Genomic DNA, 24,928 nt, shown 5'->3' with positions numbered 1-24,928 from the left:
TTTTCAGGCTTACCTGGAGATACTAAGAATTGAACCTATGATTACTTACACATATTAACCATGTATTTTACAAATGACTACAACTATTCCTATTTATGGATAATATACAGCAATATTTGCCTAGAGTTGCATGAATAAAGAAGAATAGAGACACTTATAAAAGAAATTAATATAAGTTGATATTTTAGCCATGATACTGTGCAATAAATCTTCATTTTAATTCTAGAAACCAGAAGACAGTGAGTTTTAGTCCAACTTTAGGCATGAAACCCCTCTGGGGGACTTTGGGCCAGTCATTCGTTCTCAGCCCAACCCACTTCACAGGGTTGTTGTTATGGGGAAGTGAGGAGGAGGGAGGAGTATTAGGTATGTTCACCACCTTGAGTTACTTTTAAAGTAATAAAGACAGGATAAAACAAATCTAATAAATCCATAAAACTGCCATGTGACATAAAAACAGATCTAAACTGTAACTTTCAATATGGATTGGACCATTTCCCCAATGCATTTTCAAAGAAAAATGGAGAGTCCCACTATAAATCTTAAATAGAAGACTTGGGAATGTCTCCGAAAAACTGGCATTAGTGCTGGGTGGAGTACGATTTATTTATTTTTTTAATTTCAAGTGCTTTCTCGGAAATTATCTGCAAAAGGAGCACTGGCACGCGTTACAAGACCGTTACAACAGCTTCATTTGCCAGCAGCAATGGTGCCCTGAAGGAATTGCTGTCCTCAAGATTGAGGGCAGAGGGAATGCCTTCTCTAACACGGAGTAGCCTGGTTTGGGGGATTCAGAGGTAGCCTTGGCGAAAATATGTGTCGATTATTACAAAAGCAAGAAATTTGTTTTCTTTTTTTTAAGGAGTTCTTTTTAAGGAGTTCTTTGGCTGAATGAGCTGGGACGATCTCATTTAAATTTTGGATAACCATCAGGCAAGGCATATAAGCAATACAGATGTATAGTTAGGACAGGGGTAGGCAACCTTGGCTCTTTTATCTCTCATGGACTTCAACTCCCAGAAATCCTGAGCCAGCTGAGTCATGAAAGAGCCCAGGTTGCCTATCCCTGAATTCGGGGGACGAGTAATTGCAATGGAGAATTATATGAGCTTTCAGAAACCCATCTGTGGTAAATGTCAAAGCAGACTTCCCTGGGAAAGATGCTGTAGCCTAGCCAGAATAATCTCTGGAACATCTAATAAGGGAATCCTTGGTTACTAACTGTCTCACTGAGCAAGCAACTGAAGTTACAATGGTGTAAAAAAGAAATCGCTTTACAACTCCTCCTCATATTTATGACCACTGCAGTGTCCTGTAATCACATGATTGCCATTTGGGTGCTTTAACTCTGGCACAGAGTTAATAGAGAAGGCATGTAAAATCATGAGTCATGGCCATGTGTTTCACTTAATGACCAAAGAGGAAATAAGGTTGTAAACTTCACAGGTAGTCCTTGACATACAACAGTTCCTTTAGTGATCATTTGAAGTTACAGCGGCGCTGAAAAAAAGTGACTTATGACAATTTTTCACACTTATGATCGTTGCAGCATACCCCTGGTCACATGATCCAAATTCTGACCTTTGGCAACTAACTCGTTTTTAAGACAGTCACAGGGTCCCAAGGTCATGTGGTCACCTTTTGCGACCTTCTGACAACCAAAGTCCATGGGGAAGCCAGGTTCGCTTAATAACCATGTTACTAGCTTAACAACTGCAGTGATTCACTTAACAAATGTGGCAAGAAAGGTTGTAAAATGGGGCAAAATTCACTTAACAAATCTCTCACTTAGCAACATAAATTTTGGGTTCAATTGTGGTCATAAGTTGAGGACTACCTGTAGTCATATGATTTTCCACTTATCAACTATGGCACATAACAAAGGAGTTGCTGGTCCCAGTTGTGGTCACTAAGCAAGGATTACCTGTAGTTGTCTTTGATGATGGGACTGCCAAAACTTAAGAAATGTGTGATTTTTGTCCTGTGTTAATACTACTTTGTTGACTTTGACAGGTCTTTTGTTATTGTCCTGTCTATGGATATTTCCTTTCCATATTAGCCTAGTTAAAGTTACGCTTTTGCTATGCTTTGCCTAATAAAGCCTTTTTCTTCATTTGTGTTCTTATGGCTTTCAAATCAAGAACTTCGTGCCCACATTTTTGTATGGCGAAACACCAAATTTATGGGCTGGTATCCTTACTTTAAGGGATGCGGTGGCTCTGTGGGTTAGGATGCTGAGCTTGTTGATCAGAAGGTCGGCAGTTTGGCGGGTCGAATCCCGAGTGCCGTGTAACAGAGTGAGCGCCTGTTACTCGTCCCAGCTTCTGCCAACCTAGCAGTTCGAAAGCCCGTAAAAATGCAAGTAGAAAAATAGGGACCACTACGGTGGGATGGTAACAGCCTTCCGTGCGCCTTTGGCATCTAGTCATGCCAGCCACATGACCACGGAGACGTCCTTGGACAAGCGCTGGCTCTTCGGCTTTGACACGGAGATGAGCACCAGCCCCTAGAGTCGGAAACAACTAGCACGCATGTGCAGGGGAACCTTTACCTTTACCTACCCTTACTTTACTGCTGTATCTTCACGGTGCTGAACACAGCCAAAACGCAACTTGCTCGTCCGTGGATGCTGTCATAGTTATGTTCTTAAACCATATTCGGTACTATTCTGACTGCTATTTTAAATTTTGCTCCCCTTATCTCCACACAAAAGTTTATATTGGACAATTGGTGTTTTTTTAATGATAATAAAACAACATGTGAAAGGTTAAAATTTGGGATCTTTGAATGGCGGTTAACTTGCATAGTTTCTGATCCACGAACCCCGGTGGCCATGCGGTCAGAAAAAGTTTTTGTTCCTCTTTCACAGTGCTGGAACTTGGAATTCCATCAAAACAGAACATGGAGAGATTCAGGACCAAGAAAAGGAAATACTATTATGCATAATTCATGAATGGTGAAATTTGCTGCTGTCATATTTCGTACCAAATTAGATGGGTTTGGAGAGATGAAATCATGTGTTCTGTTCATTTGGTGACTGTTCAAAGTTGTGACACACAAAAAAAGAGCCTTATTAGCTCGCACTTACAACCGTTGCAGCATCCCCACAGTCATGTGATCAAAATTGAAGCGCTTGGCAACCTGCATGCATTTATGATGGTTGCAGCATTCTGGGGTCAGAATTCTGTTTAAAATTGAGCCCATAAGTGGAGGATTACCTATCCTAATCGTGAGGGCCCTTTGCTACCCCTGAATTCAAGGTTACACTTCATATAGACCAGCCCCTAAGCAGCAAGCATGGAAGACAGCTATGGCTCTCCTGTCTGGCTTGTGATTTTCCTGAATGAATCAATTTCAATTTCCCTGCTGTGTAAAGCAGAATGCTGAACGAAGACTGTGAGATTCTTCTTCTGCTCTTACAATCTTACTACTCACTACTACTTATTATTATTACTACTACTACTACTACTTAATGAAACACCCTCCAATAAATTCCATTTATATATTTTATTAGACAAAGCAATGTATTCTTAACAAAACATCCTCTAATCCAGGGGTCTCCAACTGGTCCGCACAAACAAGCAAAGCCCCATCCGTGGGATGCAGGCAGCACACAAAACCATGCCCCCTCCAGTCTGCGGAAAAAAATCTCTCTCCACGTAACCGGTCCCTGATGCCCAAAAGGTTGGGGACCTCTGGTCTAATCTAACTTTTGCAGTACCAAGGGTTTGTTTTTTTTTTGTTTTTTTAAAGGCCATAGTGAGTTGATTTACAAAGCAGCCAGCTTGGTGCATGCATTTATATACCACAGACTGTATTGCTTGATGTGACTAACCACAGGAGAACCCAAAGCATCAAATTATGCTACAAGCTTATAAAACTGTCTATGATCAAAGGTGTTTTGTCAGCCAGAGTTCTAGTGTTACGAATTCATGATTATCAGTCATGGGAATTCATTTTTCTCCCTACAACCTCCGAGACTTAGCTGAAGGGTTTTCTTCCCTTAAGGTCATATTATTATTTGATCAAAGTTAAGTCAGACGTCTACAGGCTATTTAGAAAAAAAATGCAATTACATGATGGGCCTTCGGTTTTATCTCATTCCTTTTGTTTCTTCTCCTCTCATATTATGCCAGTTTTAGCTTTGGAAATCAATCCTCCCGTCCCCTTTACAACAGAGGAGCTGAAAGACTACTTTGTTTATAAACCTTCTTTTTCTATCATGGCTTCCCAGAGGAATGACAAATTCCCTTGCTATCTCCTTATAACGGCTCTTGCATCAGTCTTCGTCTGTGGTTCTATTGACAGAATGAAGTGATGAAATGGACTATGTATCTGATGCAAGGCTGTAAGCCCTTAGTGGCTGATTTGGTTTGAAACTCTGCTATTAGAGCTTGCCAGCCTGGAAATGGCCCTTCCTGGACCTGTGGTTATCGTTTGCTTCTCATTAACAAAATCTGCAGTGCTTTTAAAACACTGCCTTTGGCAATTGGCTGACACTTAGAAAAGAAGTTTCCACTATTTTTTTTAATCTTCTTGCCAAAAAAAAAAAAAAGCTATACGCTTCCTTTGGCAGCTGAATGCTGGGCGCATTTTGTGTGATAATATGGATGGTTTCATATTTAGCCAAAGAACCACAGTTCATTCAGCCTAATAGAAATAATATCCAAAAGGACAACTGGTTTAGAGTTCTTGGGTTATTTTTAAAGTTAAGTTGTGTGATGGTAAACCAAAGTTTCAAATACTGAGATTTGTGAAAACATAAGGAAGAATCGTTTACCCATTTTTAGCTGTCAGAGTGGACAGAAATGCTAGATGTATCAGTTCTATCACGATATGCATTTGACACATTTTTTTATTATTAATCCTTCTAAGCTTTGAGAAAACATGGAAGACTAATAGCAGCAGGGTTCCAATTTACACCTGAAAAATTAAACAAGGAGGAAAGCATTACTCTAAGAAAAAGGCATCGTATTTGAATTTTAAAAAGTTTCACGGATTTGAGTGATTAACAACAGTGACATACATGACAGAGTTTGTCCTTTAAATCAGTTAAAGCTGAATTTAAAAGGCACCAAAATTAACATTTTCAAAGTTCTCGAAACATTTGAAGCAACAATTGAAAATCTTCATTTATGAATGGTGTGGATTAAAAAGAAAAATTCTATTTTTTATTTAACTGAATTACAAGAGAAATATGGTAAAACTTTATCTCAGAAATAATTTCTGCAGCAATTAAAAAAAACATTGAGCTAAATGAAGCTTAAATGAATATTTCCATCCAGTTAAACACCAGGAAATGTGAGTTAGAAGCCCATTTACTGCTGACACTGAAAGCAAAAAACAGTTGTAAATGCATCAGAAGCAGATTCACAGTTTTCTTCTGATTCTGTCTTAAAATTTTAACGAATTATTCTGGTTTATTGTTGGGTGAATTTTAAAAATCGATATTGATATTTTATCTGAAAGAGTAATTTAGCAGCATCTTTTGATGCCAAAAGGGAGGAACTGGTTTCTCATCTTTGTTTTTTTTTAAATGTACATATAACTAAACTGAATGCCAAATAAGATTTGATGATAAAAGTCTCTTCCTTTACTTCTGAAATAAAATTGTTATGTGATGCAAAACATCTAATTCTATTCTTAGTTAATTAAAAACTACACACTATGCTTATTTAGAATAGCTTAAATACCGAAAATGAATTCATTGGTTTGTGCGTGTGATTTCCTTTTTAAAATATGTAGTTATATATTTAGTATCACAAAAAGTTACTAAAAAAACAGCCCCTAAGCTATATTGTGTTTGACAAACAGTCCTATAAGTATTAACAGTGAGAACACTGGAAAAAATGGTAAGGCTTTAGGTGTAAATAGTGTAACCTGAGAAATGTTGAAATCAAAGTATAGGGTACTCATAGAGTAGCTCTGTGACATGTTTAACATGTGTGTGAAAATTACACCTATGCCTGACAATTTGGCAGAGTGATGCGCAAAGAGAAAAGTTGCAAGAATGAATGCAAAAACTATGGAGGAATTAATGAATTGGGTGTGCCTGGGTCAAGAAAGGACAAAAAAAGAATGTTGAGTAGCTTTAAGGCAGAAGATGTGCAGAGTAGATTTTTGCTCTTAGAAATATATAGAATTTTATTTTACATTACTTGATTTACTTTAAGATTAAGTGAATAAGCTTGAATTTTGGAAAGTTTTACACAATGTGCAGTTGAAGGATGATTCCTGGTTGCATTTACTGTAGAAAATATATATCAGCTTTATGTCTTATGATTGAAATAAATCATGCTTGAAAATAAATGGAATGATGAAAGGCACACAGTTTTCATGGTTAGGATGCTGGGATGGAGGTTAGCAAGCCTGCGTGTGGAGACTCAGGTGCTGCTGTGGGGCGGGGTTGAGCTCCCATCCTCTGCTCCAGCTCCTGCCAAGGTCGTGAAAGGAACCCTCAACTGGGTGTCCCTCAGACAACAGTGATGACACTGGCTAATCCTTTCAACTGGAAGCATCCTGGTACTTCTGACACGAGTGCAAGCAATGGAATGATTACTAAATGGGTAAACACTAAGCAGTAAATAAAACATGAAGGTATGATATCTTCTTGGTTGTTTAAAGTGTTTAGGGACAAATGTGTCACAAATAATGGAGGTGACTTTAAAAGTGTATTGGTTGGCAGTATGAATTATAATTAATTGTGCCCACTCAAAATGTAACGCCCTTTTACTGTACATATTTATGTTCAACTCAGAAGATTTATATTCATGGATTTTTACTCATAGGGAAGAAGGAGTTAATCTTCAGTTTGAACTAATGATTCCCAGAAGCTTAATTTACTTTCAGCAAATATTGTTCAGGAAACACACCTCCTTGAAGCATCTGTCTTCCTCTCCACCTCCTCTTCCTTACACCTCCCACACACCTTGCTCTGTCCTTAATCTCCATGATATTTCTCAAACTCCTGTATACCAAGCACGAAAAACTTATCAAATTCCAGTTCGACTGTGTTTCACTGAGTACCAACAAATAACAAGAGAGAACATTGAAATGAACAAATTAACAAAATAATCAATAGGCCACAATGTGTCCTTCATTAAAACTAAAATTTGAATAGAAATTCTAAAACTTGTGAACATGGTTGCATTTATCGAATAACAAAAAGAACTGTTTCCATTAATTAAATTAAGAAAAGTGATATCCCACCTGTCTTCCAGGTGGTGTATGTGGTTGTTTTCCAACCCCAGCCCTCACTGTTGAATTTCATAATAATTGGCTTAAGTTGATTAGTTTTAGAAATAATAACTATTCCAATGAATGTCATGGCTGAGTAGAAATGTAAGCATAGGTTTTCCTTGTCATATTCCAGTACTTCACAACTATACCTCACTGATGTTTTTAGATTTTAATTATCATTTCAAGAAATGATTACATCAGGGTTCTTCAATCTTTCCGGCTTTGTGGAGTGGCAGGGTGCTTTTGCTCTCCTTTGCTTAGAGATGCTGAATTGTCACATAAGATATTTCTGTCTTGTCAGTTTCCTTCCTAAGTAAAAAGATATAGAGTAGACACATTAGGGCTGTCCTAAGGACATGGCCCAGAGTGCAAATACTAATTCCAAAAATACATCATCTATGCCAGTGATGGCGAACCTTTTAGAGGTCGAGTGCCCAAAAACCACCCCAACCCACCCCTGGCCCTGCCCCTGCTCCACCCCTGCCATGCCCCCTCTGCCCCCACTCCACCCCTGCCCACCCACCGCCTCCATGGCCCGCAGACCACCCAGATGGCCCTGCAGCGCCATGGCAGCCACACCCTTCGCCCACGCCCCACAGCATCATCTGCATGCAATGGGGCGCAAGGGCAGAGACTTGTCCCTGCTGCCCAGCTGCCATGTCCTTGACTGTGCTGCTCCATGCGGGCCATTCCCAGGGGTGACTCCTCCAGGGGGGCTGCTGGTAAAGAGGAGGTCGTGGGGTGAGGCGGGGCTGGGGCAATGGCACACATGCCCTCAGAGAAGGCTCTGAGTGCCACCTCTTGCATGCATGCCATAGGTTTGCCACCACTGAACTATGCCAAGGTGCATAAAAAGGACAGATAAAAACAAGGTTTTCAACTTTTCCCATAGGCTGTCTCTGCAGTGCTTTCATTGGAACTGAGAACATTAGTAGTGTTGGAAGTTGAAGCACATTGTATATGTGAATGGGTTTTCCTGAGAGTAGAATCTGCCCTTAGCAGTTACTAGTACAGTAAAGCAGGTTTACTTAAATAATTGTAACAGAAAGGAGATTTATATACAGGAAATATGTCCTAGAAATGGGCAAAGCCTAGCAGAAACTGTGAGGGGAACAAACTCCATATAGTTCAGTGTTCTGTCTCAAAGGTGCTTTTTCAAGAGGCAACTGGACTTTATTTGTTTCTCCTTGAAACAAAGAGTTCTAAAGAAACTTCATGGATGAGAAGCAAAACATCTTCGAAGAAAAACAAAGCAAGTCCAGTTGCCTCTTGATAAAACATTGTCACCACAACCTGGATGACTGAGAATCTCCATAGACAGTTCGGTGTCCTGCTTTGCTAAACACAGGGGCCTTCAAACTTGGTCCTTTTATGACTTGTGGACTTCAACTTCCAGGATTCCTCAGCCAGCTTGCCTGGCTGAGGAATTCTGGGAGTTGAAGTCCACAAGTCATAAAAGGGCCAAGTTTGAAGACCCCTGGCTAAACACATTGCAGTTGGAAGTCCACAAATAACATGGAAGTTTTCCCTTTTTTCTATTTCTCCAGAATCTGTTACAGGTGTTTTCGACTCACAATCATTCATTTAGTGAATATTCAGAGTTTCAACTGCACTGAAAAAAGTGGCTTATGATCAGTCCTCACTCCTCACACTTTCAACCGTCACAGCATTCCCTAAGGCCATGTGGTCAAAGTTCAAATTCAAGTGGCATGAATGCATGACAGTTGCAGTGGTCCAGGGTGATGTGACTGCCATTTGTGACCTTCCTAGCCAGCTTCTGATAAGTGAAGTCAATGGAGGAAGATGGATTCACTTAATGACTACAAGGATTAACTGGGTGGCTTTGGGCCAGTCACTCTCTCTCAGCCCAACTCACTTCACAGGATTGTTGTTGTGGGGAAAATAGGAAGAGGAAGGTATTTTGGATATGTTCACCATACTGAGTTATTTGTAAAAATCACAAAGATGGGATACAAACAAAATGAATATACTTGCAGAAGTCTTGACCAGCAGAGAGAGTAATAAAAGAATTCTGGAAATTATAATTCAGCAACATCCAGAGAATAGGAAATACTATAATTTCTTTGAACTCACCACTCATCTTTAGAGACTGACCCTGCTTTTATCTATGTTGGGACATACTGGGATACTACACATCCTCTTCATGACCTGTTTTCTTTGTTACTTTCTGAGAAGAGGCTTCGTGGTATCCAAAGCAGAACATACAGATTCAGTCACAGCTTTGTTCCATACAGTATTAACCTTGTGAACTCTAAAGCTTCCTCCTTCCCTTATGTATTCAGGATGGACATTGATTATTATTTATATGTTACTTATATGTAAGGGTGTAGGTCTATACATATGTTGTATATAGTATGTTTAAAGAACCATGTAACATATTGACTTGCTTGTTGAAAATAACTTAATTACACATAATCAACCAATGAATCAACACATTAGGGCATTTCATTTACAAATTTGGAATCTCTGGTTTTTCATCATATTTCAAATGACAAAAGCTACATTGCTAATTAAGCCATACTTAGAGTAAAGTATATAGAGTAACAGATAAAATGAGGCTTCTGTAGTATATATCAAAAAAGGCAGAAACCTTGATCGGGCACAATTACATACAGAATTAGTTCAATAGAATTCTGACTAAAATGGAAATCTTAGTTTTTAATTCTGGTTTTATGGGGTTTTATTTATCTGATATTCGTTTTGCTTTGCAGGTAATTACATCCACCCCAACTTAAAATCAGTTATAAATTACCAAATTATACCACCAGAGGGCAATAATCCACAAAACTCAAAGTACATTTTTAATCAAACTGAGTTTAAAACTTCTTTTTAGAAAAAACATGAATACCAGTTTGTCACTTATTCAGCTAGTATAAGAAAAACTTCACCGAGCTCCAAAAAAAAATCAGATACCACCTTAATTAGAGAACTACTTAAAGTATACCCCAGGCAAGTACTGCTTGATCCTTATAAGTCCTGCTAATAAATTATCTTTTTTTATTTTGGGGAAACAATCAATAATAATAAACTGCTAAGCTTGTAAGCCGGCCTGAGTCTTCGGAGAAGGGCGGGATATAAATGGAATTAAAATAAAATAAAATAAATATCAACACTAGTATTTTATTATTTGTTTATTTACCGTGCAAGACCAAGACACAAGCAATCATTTACCAACAATACTGTTTCTAAGAGTCTTCTGGACAAAATAAAGTGTTGTAAACAAAACTTTCTCAATCCTCATAAAATAAGATCTGATGGTAAGAAATTGAAACATGCTTCTTTGTTTTTCTTAATTCCATTATGTTTCAGTCTGATTAGTTTGTTTCAATTTTTTCAGAGATTCCTTCAAGAAACTACTTTTATTCTTCATTGTACATATGACTCCCTTTGCTCTTTCTACATTTTGGTTTAAATTAGCAACTCTAAACACAGCTTTTCAGGGTACATTTTTCCAAAGCCACTTAAAAAACACCACAAAATTTAAAAGCTGTAGGTGACAACTACTGATATATCAAACCTGAAATATACACTCCAATAAACATTTAATTTAGAGAGAAATAATGAATAGTTAAGAGTTTAGCAAGAAGGATTAAAAATCCTTTTAGCTGAACACATCCTAAACTGAAGCTGCCTATTAAGCTTTACTACTTGACGTCAGTATTTTGCAACTGTCCATGTTTTTAGCTGGCACAGCCACATTTTTTGTAGACTTGTCCTTGATAAAATCTTTTACACTTTCACTCTATTGAAAAAAAGTTTTTATTAATATACTTACACATGGACTGCAATTCTTTGTGTTTTAACATTTTCCTACTGTCCTAATAGCACTAGTTTGTCTAATTTATGCTAATTTATTATCTGATTAACCATAACTGAATAATCTGTAATGGCTACATTCATGCAACATTTCAAGCCATTTTTATCATTGTTAATAATCTTCAATACTCTAGTTTGAATCATAGAGTATGCTCACCTAAACAAAATATGGCTGAACAATAATTTAAGGGAGATTAGATGATACATCTTAGTACCATTACAAATTAAAACCCGGTTCTCACAAAATGGAGGGTTAATAGAGGGTTAGGAAGTTGTACAAACATCAAAAGGGATTAACTGATCCAATGAGTTAATTCTCAGGGATTTAAAATTAATCTCCAAATATATCCAGTCTTACATTAACCAAATGGAGTTATATTAATTCTATTTAGTCAATTATATCATGGGAACATACAGATGGTTTGGTGTAGTGGTTAGCACATTAGACTAGAAACGAAGAGACTGTGAGCTCCTTAGGCACAAAGCCAGCTTGGTGACCTTAGGCTAGTCCAGGGGCAGGCAACCTCGGCTCTTTTATGACTCATGGACTTCAACTCCCAGAATTCCTGAGTCAGCATAGCTGACTCAGGAATTCTGGGAGTTGAAGTCCATGAGTCATAAAAGAGCCGAGGTTGCCTACCCCTGGGCTAGTCACTCTCTCAGCTTTAAAAAGGATGCAATGGCAAACCACTTCTTAAAAAAAAAACACTTTGCCAGGAACCTGTCTAGTTCAGTCACCAGGAATCAAGACGGATTCAAAGGGACAAAAAATAAAGCGAAAGAAAAATCCCAAATTCAAATACAAGTCAGCTAATCTAATTTGTATACAGCCAGAAAGAAAGAAAGAAAGAAAGAAAGAAAGAAAGAAAGAAAGAAAGAAAGAAAGAAAGAAAGAAGAGAAATGGTGAGTGAAAAATGAAATCCTTTATTACGAAGCTTGCTACTAAAAGCTAGCTGAACGTACTGACTGCTGCAGCCAAACTATGCTTAAACCTGTCTAGCTGGCCTGTGGGGAAAAGGTTAATGACATTATAAGGTCTTTTGGTATTGCCCAGCTAGATGACCATTTCCTGGAGAAAACAAGGAGGAAAGTAATGAGGTCAAATTTTTGAACCAGTTTAATGTGATTGTTAGCTGTCATTAGTAGCATCTATGGGCAAGAAAAAGGGTCAGTCTGAAGAAAATAATGTTGCAGCATTACAACACAAACATCACCTCTTTTGTACAATATATACATCAGGAAGCTGCTTGAAATGCTCTAATGCTTTTCTTATTCTGACAAAAACAAGATTCTGTAGGTACCACTGCTTGTCATTATTGCATGTTTGGAAATTTGACAGAGTTAGTGGCTGATGGGATGGTGTGCATTGTAGAAACCCAGCAAGAGAGTGTTCATTTATCAACTAAATCATAGTGCAATTTGCTTAATATTTGTTAAGTAGGCTGTTGATATGTAGCTATTAAGCTTTATTCAAATAAATAAATACATTTGGCTGGTGGGGACCAGGAAAAGAGCCTTTTCTGCCATGATTTTCACCCTCTGGAATATCTTGCCACTGGAAGTGAGATCCATCCCCATCCTCTTGCACCCAAACCTGGCAAATAGCCTAGGACCCTGATGGGGGTGCTCTATGCTGGAGATGGCTGTTGGAAGAATCCATCCCCACACCACTCATGTACCGATTCCTAGTTTTATCCAACTTCGGTAAATGTTAATGTTTTTAACATTTTAAATATTTTTATATTCTTGCTTTTATGGTGTTGTAAGTCATCCAATTATGTTGATAATGAGATGGATGGCATGTCAGTTAAATAAATGAATAAATAACCACGGTAAATTAAATTATGTGACCCCAGCTATAAGACAATGCTTTATAACATCCAATTCTTGGCTATCTAACAGGACCAAACTTTTGATATGTCTCACTAAACATGAGAGCAAAAGAATGTGCTCAACCATACTGACTCTGTTGGTACACAAATACATTGGCAATTGTTGTCAGTCCACTGTTGCTGCTATCTCTCCCTTGTTACTATCTGCCTAGTTAATTAAGATTGCTGAATGCATTCTTGTTGCAGCTGTTTTATATGATGTATAATCAGCTCCATTCTTGAATTAACTACTCCATTAAATATCCTTACATTACAAAGGTAATCTGTTATGGTCAATTTCATACAGAGCAAACGGAAAAAAAATGTGTGCTATATTAAGTCTCTGACAGAGCACCCGGTCTACCCAAATATGGGACAGAGTAATCTGCCTTTCAGCTCCAATCTAGGAGCATTTTGCAGGCAGATGTAGTTACAACGAACTGTGTATATATAGTAAATTTTACTGACAAAGAGTTAAAGGGAGACTAGTATAGCTATTTCGAGCTAATTTTATACACACGCACGCACACACACTATATACTATATTATATATAGTATATAATTTATATATATATATATATATATATATATATATATATATATATATATATATATATATATATATATATATATGTAGATCTAGAGTCTCGGGTTTCTTCCAGCGTTCCTTTCATCTTCAGAAAGTTGTGGCGACGTTTCGACGAAATCCCATCCGTCATCATCAGGCCGGAGTGTTCCTCCTGCTGCTTCCAGGAGCAATGCGTGGTCTGGCTGTTCCTTTCCTTCCAACTGCTGGTGGGGCTGTGTTCTGACTGGGAAGAGGCGTGGCTGCTTTCTGATTGGGTGGGGGTGTCCTCCGACTGGGTGGAGGCGTGGTTGTCTTCTGATTGAGTGGAGGCGTGGCTGTCTTCTGATTGGGTGGATGTGTGGTTGTCTTCTGATTGGTTGGAGGCGTGGCTGTCTTCTGATTGGGTGGGGTGTGTTCTGAATGGGTGGGGTTTTTTGTTGTGTTGTAATATCCTGAGTGTTGTGATTTGGTGTCCTGAGGAGTGGGCTGTGTAGTGGCCTCCATATATATATACGTGGTGGCTCAGTGGGTTAGGATGCTGAGCTTGTCGATCAGATGGTCAGCAGTTTGGCAGGTCGAATCCCAAGTGCCGCGTAACAGAGTGAGCACCTGTTACTCGTCCCAGCTTCTGCCAACCTAGCAGTTCGAAAGCACGTAAAAATGCAAGTAGAAAAATAGGGACCACTACGGTGGAAGGTAATAGCGTTCCGTGCGCCTTTGGCATCTAGTCATGCTGGCCACATGACCACGGAGACGTCCTTGGACAAGCGCTGGCTCTTCGGCTTTGAAACGGACATGAGCACTGGCCCCTAGAGGGGGGAACCTTATATATCCCAGCTTCTGCCAACCTAGCAGTTCGAAAGCACGTAAAAATGCAATTAGAAAAATAGGGACCACTACGGTGGGAAGGTAACAGCGTTCCGTGTGCCTTTGGCATCTAGTCATGCCGGCCACATGACCACGGAGACGTCCTCGGACAAGCGCTGGCTCTTCGGCTTGGAAACGGAGATGAGCACCGGCCCCTAGAGTCGGACCGACTAGCACGCACGTGCGTGCGGGGGAACCTTTACCTTTACCATAATATATATATATATATATATATATATATATATATATATATATATATATATATATATATATATATATCTCCATTCTACTTTCTTAGGCACTTATATGTTAGAATAGCTTACAATTAAAATGCAACAATATATAATAAATAATAAAATAAAAGCTAAATGGAATCAGAGATAAAATCTTCCAAAAAGATGTCATATGTTAGGACCGCATTTGAACAGAAAGTTTTAGTCAACTGATGGAAAACAGCAAGGGAAGGCACCAAATGAAACTCATGAAAGATTGCATAATTTGGGTGCAGTTACAGACTATTTCCAGATCACTTTTAGCATAGGTGGACACCCAGTGGTGGGATTCAGCCAGTTCGCACCAGTTTGGTAGAACCAGTAGCTAATTTTCTGTTGCCCAGACCCAGAATGGACTTCCGGAAGCAGCATCCAAGCAGAGAACCGGTTGTTCATATATTTGGATACTACCACTGTGGACACCCCCCACCCCCACCCCCTCAAAAAATCCCTATCAGATCTCAGGGAGGAGTTCTGAGCTGTTCCAAATGTTTCTCTGATCTGAACTTTGAGTGCTATAGAAGGGCATGTAGGAGGGATAAAAACTCAAGATGGCACCTTGAACATACCATAAAAGTCCCACCTCATATTTGTGTTCATGTGATACACATTAAAAGGGGCAGAGTTTACATGATTGCCATTGCCATTTCACCTCCTCTCTTCCAACCCCTCAGATATCCTAGTGCTGTTTCCAATTTTGTTGTCAACCACAATTGGGGCCAGAATTCCAGTTGCTAAGCAAGGCAGTTGTTAAGTGAGCTATACCCGATTTTGCGACTTTGGTCATGATTGTTAAAGAAATCACTACAGTTGTTAAATAAATCACGTGGTTGTTAAATGGATCCAGCTTCCACCATTGACTCTGCTTGTTGGTAGATGGCTGGGAAGGTTGCAAATGGCAATTACATGGCCCCAGGACACTGCACCATTGTACATCCATGCTGGTTGCCAAGCCATGAATGTTGATCATATGATCACAGGGATGTTGCAACAACTGTAAGGGTGAGGACTGGTAATAAGTCACTTTTTTCAGTGCCATTGTAACATTGAACAATTGCTAAATAGTTGTAAGTTGGGATCTACTGTACATCCAATCTGTTCTCTCCTTTTCTTACAGCAAGGTGCCCCATTATTTTCTCCATACATTCCAAATGTGTAAATACTTACAGGAAGAAAATCTCAAAGATATTACTTCTGTATAATGTGCAGTAGATTTTCTGCTTTAATTGTAGTTTATTAATTCTGAAAAGAACATAGATTTCAATTGATAAAGAGTATTTTTTTAAAAAAAAATTGTCAGTGAAGTTAATGTTATAACAAGTAGCTCTTCAGTGTGCAATTTTCAGTCCCTTGACACACGGTATTTCTTACAAAGGGAAAGGGGAAGTACTTCATTAGTATAGTAGCTAGATACTTAAACTAATCATTATCTATTGCCGAATTTTGACAGCTTAGTACCATGTATTTCTGTTGGTAGGAGTGGAAGAATGAATTTACTACTCTGAATGCAAAAAGTCATCCGTGATATAGCAGTTACTTATCCCTTGGAACATTTTAATGTTTAAAACATGCATTTTTTCTGGCAAGAGCATAGATGAAAATCAGGTTGCATTCCACTTCCTAGAGGATGGACTGTTTTCTAGACCATTCTAAGGTCACCTAGTCCATAAGATGCAATGTTGACACCTTCTCAATTATTTTATCAATTTATTCTTAAAGCATCCTTTGTAGTTAATTGGCAATTTTTATGAATTATATGACAAAACTAGTGTTTATACCTTGTTAAATTTGGCAGTAGTTTTTTTTTCTTCCAGCCCTACATCTAAGTCCTTAACACCAGCAAAATTTAGATGAAGAATTAATCTTAATGCTGCTTGCTTAATGTTTTTTCCCAGGCTATTTTCAAGAAACAGAAAATGGCCAAAAGAGTGAGACTAAGATAAAACAAGCAAAACTGTCCCTGAAGCCATTTCAGTGCTGGATTATTTAGTCCATTATGCATATTCCAACATTGCAACAACACAGGTCCAGGTTACAATCATTGTCTAGTATCTCTTACTTCCATTTAGTTTTATAACAACAGAACATCCTTTAACCTGTTCCAACCTTTACTACCTGACATACCTGTCACCTATGGAACTCTTTTACTCTTCTGGTGAGGGACTTTTGTTGTGAAGAGGAGGCTCAGTCCACTGCCAGAGGGAACACACCTGATGGGGACAGGTGGCTCTCTAATCCTCTTTCATCTTTCAAAGGTAAGGGGACACCTGGCCTACTGAATATCTTCTCCATTGTAAGGGCCCTTAATACATTTGACCTCTACTCAGCCAGGTTGTTAACAGTCTCTTTCACATTCGAGCCTTTAGGAAGAATGCCAGGGGGAAAATGGGAACAGGGATGGGGGATGTTTGAAAGGAAGGGAAATTAGGTAGATTTTTGTTTTACCAGTCTTGCCATCAATCCAACCTAGATTTGATGGGAGAGGATGCTGCATCTGTTGATATGTAAAGATAAATGGACACTGGATAAATTATTTTCTTTCAAATGCTGAATTCTCTTGGTATGCATACTTGGACTATAGTTGTCATTCTTTCAAATAATTCATAAACCTATGATGAGGCACATTTTATATGAATATGAAGAGCCCTGGATGTCATTGCTCCAATTGTTTTTTCCTACTCTCATCCAAGAACATTGGCAGCAGGCCTAGATACCTGTTTCCAGGTATTTTTATATAGGTTAACTGGGTAATGGCTTGGTTCTTAAATAGCTATCAATTTTCAGAGAGTTTTAATTTTATTGAGGGAAAACACACAATTCTTGTTTAATTAGTAAAGGAAATGGAGAAACAAGTCTAGATTCCACCTCCCTCCCCCTTCCCTTGGCAATAACTCTTGTTTTTACTATTTACTCATTCCTCCTGCTCTGCTGCTATTTCAAAAACTATGGACATTTAAACCAAGAATTAAAAAGACAAGATACTATTTACAGCTGCATGGAAACAAAAATCGGTATATGTTAATTTTATTGCACTGCAATTCCATACGATAGAGTCCCTTTTAAACTACTTGTACTTAAGTATTACTCTTAGTTTCAAACTTAATTACCTAGTACTAAGCCAGAATGATTGAACTATGGTTTGTTAAGCAGACCACAAATTTAGCATACAATCCTAAACTATGAGGGATAGGTCCATATATTATGTTTGACATTATATGTGGACCTGGTCTGTAATTTTAATTGGAGAGCTCAGTCACCCCAAATTTGGAAATCCTTGGATAGAATATTGTTAATACTTCCTGTTGCCAACACTGGTGTTAACTTTGTATAAAGATCATCATTTCTTGAGTACGGGAGTGATTGACAGCAATATTATGTGTCAACAGTATTATTATTACTACAATGAGAACACCTTATTATTATAATTTGGGAGAAGAAATAGCAAACTGAAGACTGCTCTGCTAAAGGCAGAGCTGATGACCAAGCAGAATGAAGACCCAGTGAGTAAACCAGTTCTTTGTAACTCTTTTCTGGACAAGAAGACGATTTGAGATTGCTCATAGGTGCTCCAAACAGTTGCTCTTGATGAGAAGGCTGCTAGACGGCAGTATCCAATGAGTTTAGAGCTTTGGAAGTCAAAGGAGTAGCTAGTTAGTTTAGTTTATTGATTAGCCCATAGACCATATCAAAATACAGAGTTCCAAACATATAATATTAATAAAATACAGTAATAATATATAGACAAGTAAAATAAGATAAAATTATATTTCAGTATCACCTCTATTATCTACCACAATCAGTCCCATATTTCAGTATCACCCCTATTATCTACCACAATCAGTCCCATATATGCCGATCTTACCTGAACCATTTTAGTCAAGTACTGTGCTATGTTAAGGGAGTAGCCATCTTTTCGTTCAAAACATGGTCAGGGTTTAAAAAGAACATTGAGTTTCCATATTCCCTTTTCTAATCAAATGTGGAAATTGTTTCTTAATTGTTTGCTTTTCAACTAGTGGGAACTTTTGGATCAACAATTTGTACAGCGTGAGATAAGTTTCTTTTAATCCTTTTAACAATTTGAGTAAGCAACAAAAGACTGATTAGAACTTTGATTTTGGAAAATTGCAAATTGATTAAGGATCCAGATGGATTTGAAATAAGATTTTAAAATTAAGAATCCTTGCTATGGGAAAATGCTTTTAATTTTTTTTTAAAGCATGGTAGGTTGAGACTTTGAAGAATGGGCAAACCAAGATGGTTTACATGGATACATTTCCTATATTGAATTACAAAAAAGATTTGCTAAACCTCTGAAAAATTTTGTGAGAAGGAACAAAGAAAAAATTAAAATAAATCAAATTGTAAGATACTATTTGAAGGGACCAAATTAAAAATTAAAGAAAGGAATATAAAGATAGTTTATTTGATCCAGATTAAAATAGATATGTTCTCATGTCCAGTAACCCATAATAGTCTTTTGCTGATCAGGGATTTAAGGATTAATTTATAAATAAAGGATGAGACATGGAAAGAAGAAATTGTTGGTTTTATTTTAAGAGAAGCTGATAAGCTATTAAAATTGTTTATACTTGTGATGGAGAAAGTCATTTCTTTTGCTTTACTATATGCTTCTTTCTTTTCTATTTTTTTCTTTTCTGCACTATTTATATTCTTTTATTTTTTAGTTTGTATTCGTTTTTATCTTTTTTTAATTGTATTTTTTAAAACTAAAATTATAAAAATATGTTCTTATTGTATGCAGAGATTAATCTTGGGTCTAATGCTATTGAATAGGCAGACTATTAACATCAAACAAGTTAAATAAAATACTCAGTATTTTGCTTCTTAATAGGATTATTAGGATTATCTTTTTAGTAATCTAATTGAGCAGAGATACTGCCTTTTCCTCCTGTCATTAATGATCTGCTAATATATAGCCAGCTATTAAGAAAGTACAATGTTCTGTGGAAATTACAATCAGAATTGCAAAAAGAAAATTGTAAACTGGTATCCCATAACATAATCTCAAAAGTGTTTCATTTCATGAAAACACATTCATAGAGTTCAATGTAACATGATGGCAACATTATAGATCCCACTTTGCTGATTAACATATTGCCATATTGTAAGCAAGAAACCCAATCTTTATATATTTACTCAAAGTAAATTGTTGAGTACAGTACACTATTTCTAAATAAGTATACTTACCTTAAGTAATTTAGAATTATATATTCTTTTTAGACAGTCATATTTCCCACAAATTTATCTTTGAATGTAATAAAACAAATCCTCTGCCATTTGAAAACAATGAACAATTAATCTTATATATTTTCTAAACTATAGACAGTTGAATTATATGATGGCACTTGTATCAAAAACTTAACCTGAAAAGGCTCTTCTTGGCAACTAGTACTGTATTTTTTTCTAATTGTGTATCAGTTTATCACAGTTCATATGTAACTCAAAAGCATCTACTCAGTTGCTTTCAAATCTGAGTACCCAGAAATATAAAATAGTGAACTGCATCCTTAAAAACAGCTCCTAATAACCACAGAAAAGACATTAAAGAAAACAAACAAACAAACCAAGCATTACTATATTATGGATTTTTTAATGGGAGAAATTAAGTAAACATTACTGAAGTGAAAATAAACCCAAACAGATGCTGAAACCAAAAGAATACTGATGTAATCCACTGCAGGTGCAAAACTAGAAGACCAGCTGCAAAACGTGTCTGTCTGTCTGTGTGTCTCTGTGAATCCTTAAAATAATAGCAAAGATGGGAAACCTCTGAATACTGTTCTGGGCAGCTTCATCCTTATACTGTATAAGGGGACACTGTATCTGTGGTCATAATTCTAGAACGAAGACACACACAAGATCCAATTCTTCTGTTGAAACAAATCACAGCAAGTATCCCTGGTGATTGTAGCAATGCCTGGAGACTGTGGGAGCCTGGATGGGGGGGACAGGCATCAGTTGTCCAATATCCTATGGATTCTTACTATAGTATAATTTCACTGGAAAGCTAGGATTAGGATCAGAAGCACTGGGCCCCCCAGAAGTTATAAGATAACACAATAACAGAATAATAGAGTTGGAAGGGACCTTGGAGGTTTCCTAATCCAATCCCCTGCTCAAGCAGTGATAATGGTGAGCTTGCTTCCACAAATAGTCTGGGTTCAAATGTCATACTATGTCATACTGTAATGTGTTTCTTTGGGTTTTGATTTCGCATATTGTGGGGATCTGGACCCAGGAGGCTTTAAGTCATGGTTTATGTCTTAACACAGTGTGTGAATAACTACATTTATATACCGTACGATGATTAAACTAAACAATGGTTAGTGAAGGTATGCTTAATTTCCACTATTTCAAAATCATAAAAAGCATTGTATGACATGGCCAAGATCAGGTGACAGTGTTTAAGCTTTTTTTTTCTCCTTTCCATTCAATCATATTCAGTTTTTGGAGACTGCCTGGATACGTCCTGCAATTTTCTTGGCAAGGTTTTTTTCAGAAGTAGTTTGCCATTGCCTCCTTTCTAGGGCTGATAAAGAGTGACTGGCCTAATGTCACTCAACTGGCTTTATGCCTAAGGCAAGACTACAACTCTCCGTTTCTCCGTTTCTAGCCTGATGCCTTAACTACTACGCAAAACTGGCTTTCATATAAGTTTTAATTTATTGCAATAAACACATGTGATTTGTTGATCTGGTCCAGTTAAAATAGATATCAAATTTAATGGTTTGAGCATTTATAATTAAAATTAGAGCCTTTGATTTTCTGTTGATTGAATGTTTCATGTATTTATTTATACAGTATGCACATTCAGAAGATGAACATCTGACAATATACACTGATGACATGCCATGGAAGAAAGGGAAGTAACACCCAAGTGAATAGTCAAAAATTAAATGATGCAAAAATGGCATACTGCGGTGTGTTGAATTACTGTAGTAGTTTTAAAACTGTTCATAGGAATCCTATGAATCATTCCTCGGAATCTTTTTAGGGATTTCTCTTTACATAGTGTATAGCAGGTATGTCAAACTGCTGGCCCACGGGCCGGATGCATCACACCAAAAATGCACCCACCCCATTGCCAGCACTGGGGAAAAAGTTGCGTGACATCGTGAATTTGACATGCCTGGTGTGTAGTGGTAGAAAAACATCTGACATTATCTCCTTTCAATCTGCTGTAGAATCAGCTATGACAGGGATTTTCAAATTGTGGTGCTACTGACCCACAGAAAAATCCCCTTTGTCTGAACACCTTCAATAACCAAGTCTCAGTTTATACACCAAGTCTAAGTCAGAGGTGTCAAACTGCTGGTCCACAGGCCGGATGCATCATGCTGAAACTGCACCCACCCCAGCTCCGGCAATGGAGAAAAAGCCGCAATACGTTGTGACACGTCACATGATGTTGCAAATTTGACACCCCTGATCTAAGCCTGCAGTCTCATGAAACGAAATTGTGCACAAACCTGAAATCTGGGCCTCACATTTCCTCTCATTTATATCTCCCAACTCAACCTGGATTGACATTTGCTCTCCCAGTAGTTACTGCAAAAATTCCTGACCACAGTTTTCTTGTTGTGGGTTTTAATTTGAAGGTTGGGGCTTTATTAAAATAACATTAAGGCAGTTGATATTATTTTTTTAAAAAGGAGAAAAGTTTATTGTTGTTTTCCCAACGTGGAGAAAAAGCACAGGATGAAACATAATGAATAATTTAAACTTACCACACCATACATACATTATATTGGCATCTATATCTAACAGCATGCTTGCTAGTGAATTCTGGGAATTGAAGTCCACACATTTCAATGTTGCTAGATTTGAAAAACACTGCTCTAATAGAACATTCCATTAGTAACCTAGGAGGGGGGGGGAGTATTTCTTCCATCAGTATATTTCCACCTTCCCTGTAGCAAAAACATTATCCATTAATCTGCAATAACTGAATAAAAATGGAAGCTATACATCCATGAATGAAAACAATTAAACCTGAGGTAAATTTTGGAAGGCAAAAATATTTTCTGAATGGTAGGGCACCAGTGAACATCAGAGGCAGTAGACTGAGGAAAAGAAAAAAAGAGGGAATTGTTAAAATTCCCACATGTTAGGAGTTGTGTCAAAGGTGAGTCTAAGTGATATTTTTAATGAGCCCTGTTGATTATTTGGAGTGTATCAAATATATTAAATTCTTTTTGTGATAATGAAGTACCAAGTTTTTCGTGCCTGTAGGAAAAGTAAGTTTTTCCAACAGTCCCTGAAATTTTCTTCATGGTCACAGGAAAAAGGACAAAAGAGATAGAGTTTGATTTTAAAGGTTCCACCCTTGAGGCATTTTTCATTAAAAAGGTAATTGTTTGATAAATATCACAGAGGAATAAGTATATTTTGATGGGTCAGATAACTAACATTTGGTCACTGACCACAATAAAGAACTTTAATTTGATACCTCAGGGATGTAATCCCTCTGAGAGATGGCAGCAATCCCTATTTCTCAGTAATTGATAGTCACATTTTTAAATTTTAATTTTTAATTCAATTCTCAAATTTATGTAGCCATCATCTCACACACTCTGGACAACGTACAATAAAATAACCAGTGAAAACAATCATAAAATCTCATTTAAAAAACATTTAAACACAATTAAGGGTGAGGGGAGGGTAATTTCTAAATATGCTAAAATATGAGTGCTAGTCAAGCAATCTTGTAATTTGATACTTTATTTTTTTGGATGCTAGTGGATGCTGCTCAGGTATTTAGATATTTACAAGTGAGTAAGTACAACTTTTGAATTTACTTTTTAATTGCTTAAAGTTCTTCTCAAGATATGAAAGATGGTTTTAAGGAAGGATGAGACCTTTGCACTAAATATCTGAGATTTAGGCTGGATCCGACCTCATTTGACTCATTTAGTTTCATCTTATTGTAATCGCTAGTGACCATACCTCCTTTATTAGAAAGGACAGAAATATTTCAGAAAGCTGTCATTCAGATTTTTAAAAATAATTTATTTTCTTGGTTTTGCTCTTGAATTTTGCTTTGTAAAACAAAATTATAAATGTATACAATGAAGGCTTTTTTCCTTATGAACCTTTTTCAGATTTGCCCCTTTATCATACTTGTCATTTATTTTTTTCCAAAGAAAATAATAGTTATATAACCCCCCTCCCAAACCAGTGTTGTAGGTCAGCCACATTTGTGTGACCCTGGCCAAATTAAATATGAATTAATTTAATAAAATGTAGGTGTAAGGAAACCATGGCTAAATGTAATGTGTGAATCAGGTCAGTGTAATCTTATAAAGATCTACCCCAAAGGAAGCCCCTGAGCTTAAAAGTAATGTGCAGAATTACATGTAAGGAGGGGAAATATTATCACTATTTTTCTTTTTTTAAAATACATTTCTAAATAGAAAATAAGACTACATTCACACAGACATGGATTTAGTTAATTAAATATTTGAGGATTCTTATTTGAATACATGGGTAAAAAGAACAGAAGCACTATCACATGGAAATCTTACTTTGATTTTATTAATATGAGGTTGCAAATAAATTAAAATGTTTGAAAACAATTCCTATCAAGTTAAATTAACTATTAAAAGGTAATTAGTCAGTGAAGCTCAAGGGCTCTCTCCTAAATAAATATACATGGAATATAATTAAAATCAGACTTATTTTTACATTGGAAAAATAACACCTGATATTTCTAGTTCAAATAACTATTCATGTTGAAATTGCCAAATCCAAATATTCTTGTTAAAGATTAATAAAATTAGACAATCTAGATTTATCAACTTTTAATTATTTTGTTACATTACAAACAAAAATAGGGATTATTTGACTGGAAATTTCTATTAAATTATTATTTTACCAACAGGTAAAAAGAAAATATTTTTATCTTAAAGATGAAGTACTATATTGTTATGAACAAATAATATAAAACTGAAAACAAATAATTAGGAACAAATGGTCATTGGTTATTTCTTTAAAAAATCAACTCTTTATTGTTGGTACTACTGTGTGAAATAGATTGTGGTACATTGTTTTTAGAAAACAGAATAAAGGATCACATTCAGTAACAGGATTTAGTAAGGAAGGAAAGAAGGCATGGTAAGAAAATATTAATTTATTTCTACATATATGGTTTTATTTACTGACTTAGTTAAAATATTTCTAGCCTGCCCTTTATCCTGAGGATCTTGAGGTAAAGATTATAGTTTGATTAATCAATAAAAAGAATTTTGCA

General features: G+C 36.9%; 1 long non-coding RNA gene across 1 annotated transcript; it reads right to left on the bottom strand.

The window, feature by feature from the left end:
* Positions 1-4,844: 4,844 nt before the first annotated feature.
* Positions 4,845-7,540, bottom strand: LOC310635546. The gene is made up of 3 exons (XR_014491450.1): positions 7,389-7,540; positions 6,873-6,967; positions 4,845-4,923 (listed from the first exon to the last, which is right to left on the bottom strand). It is a non-coding gene; the product is annotated as an uncharacterized lncRNA (long non-coding RNA).
* Positions 7,541-24,928: the final 17,388 nt, after the last annotated feature.

Source organism: Vipera ursinii (assembly GCF_947247035.1).
Source record: "Vipera ursinii genome assembly, chromosome: 2".
Lineage (NCBI taxonomy): Eukaryota > Metazoa > Chordata > Lepidosauria > Squamata > Viperidae > Vipera > Vipera ursinii.
Note: the sequence above shows the minus strand (reverse complement) of the source record. Positions and strands in the feature narration are given on the sequence as shown.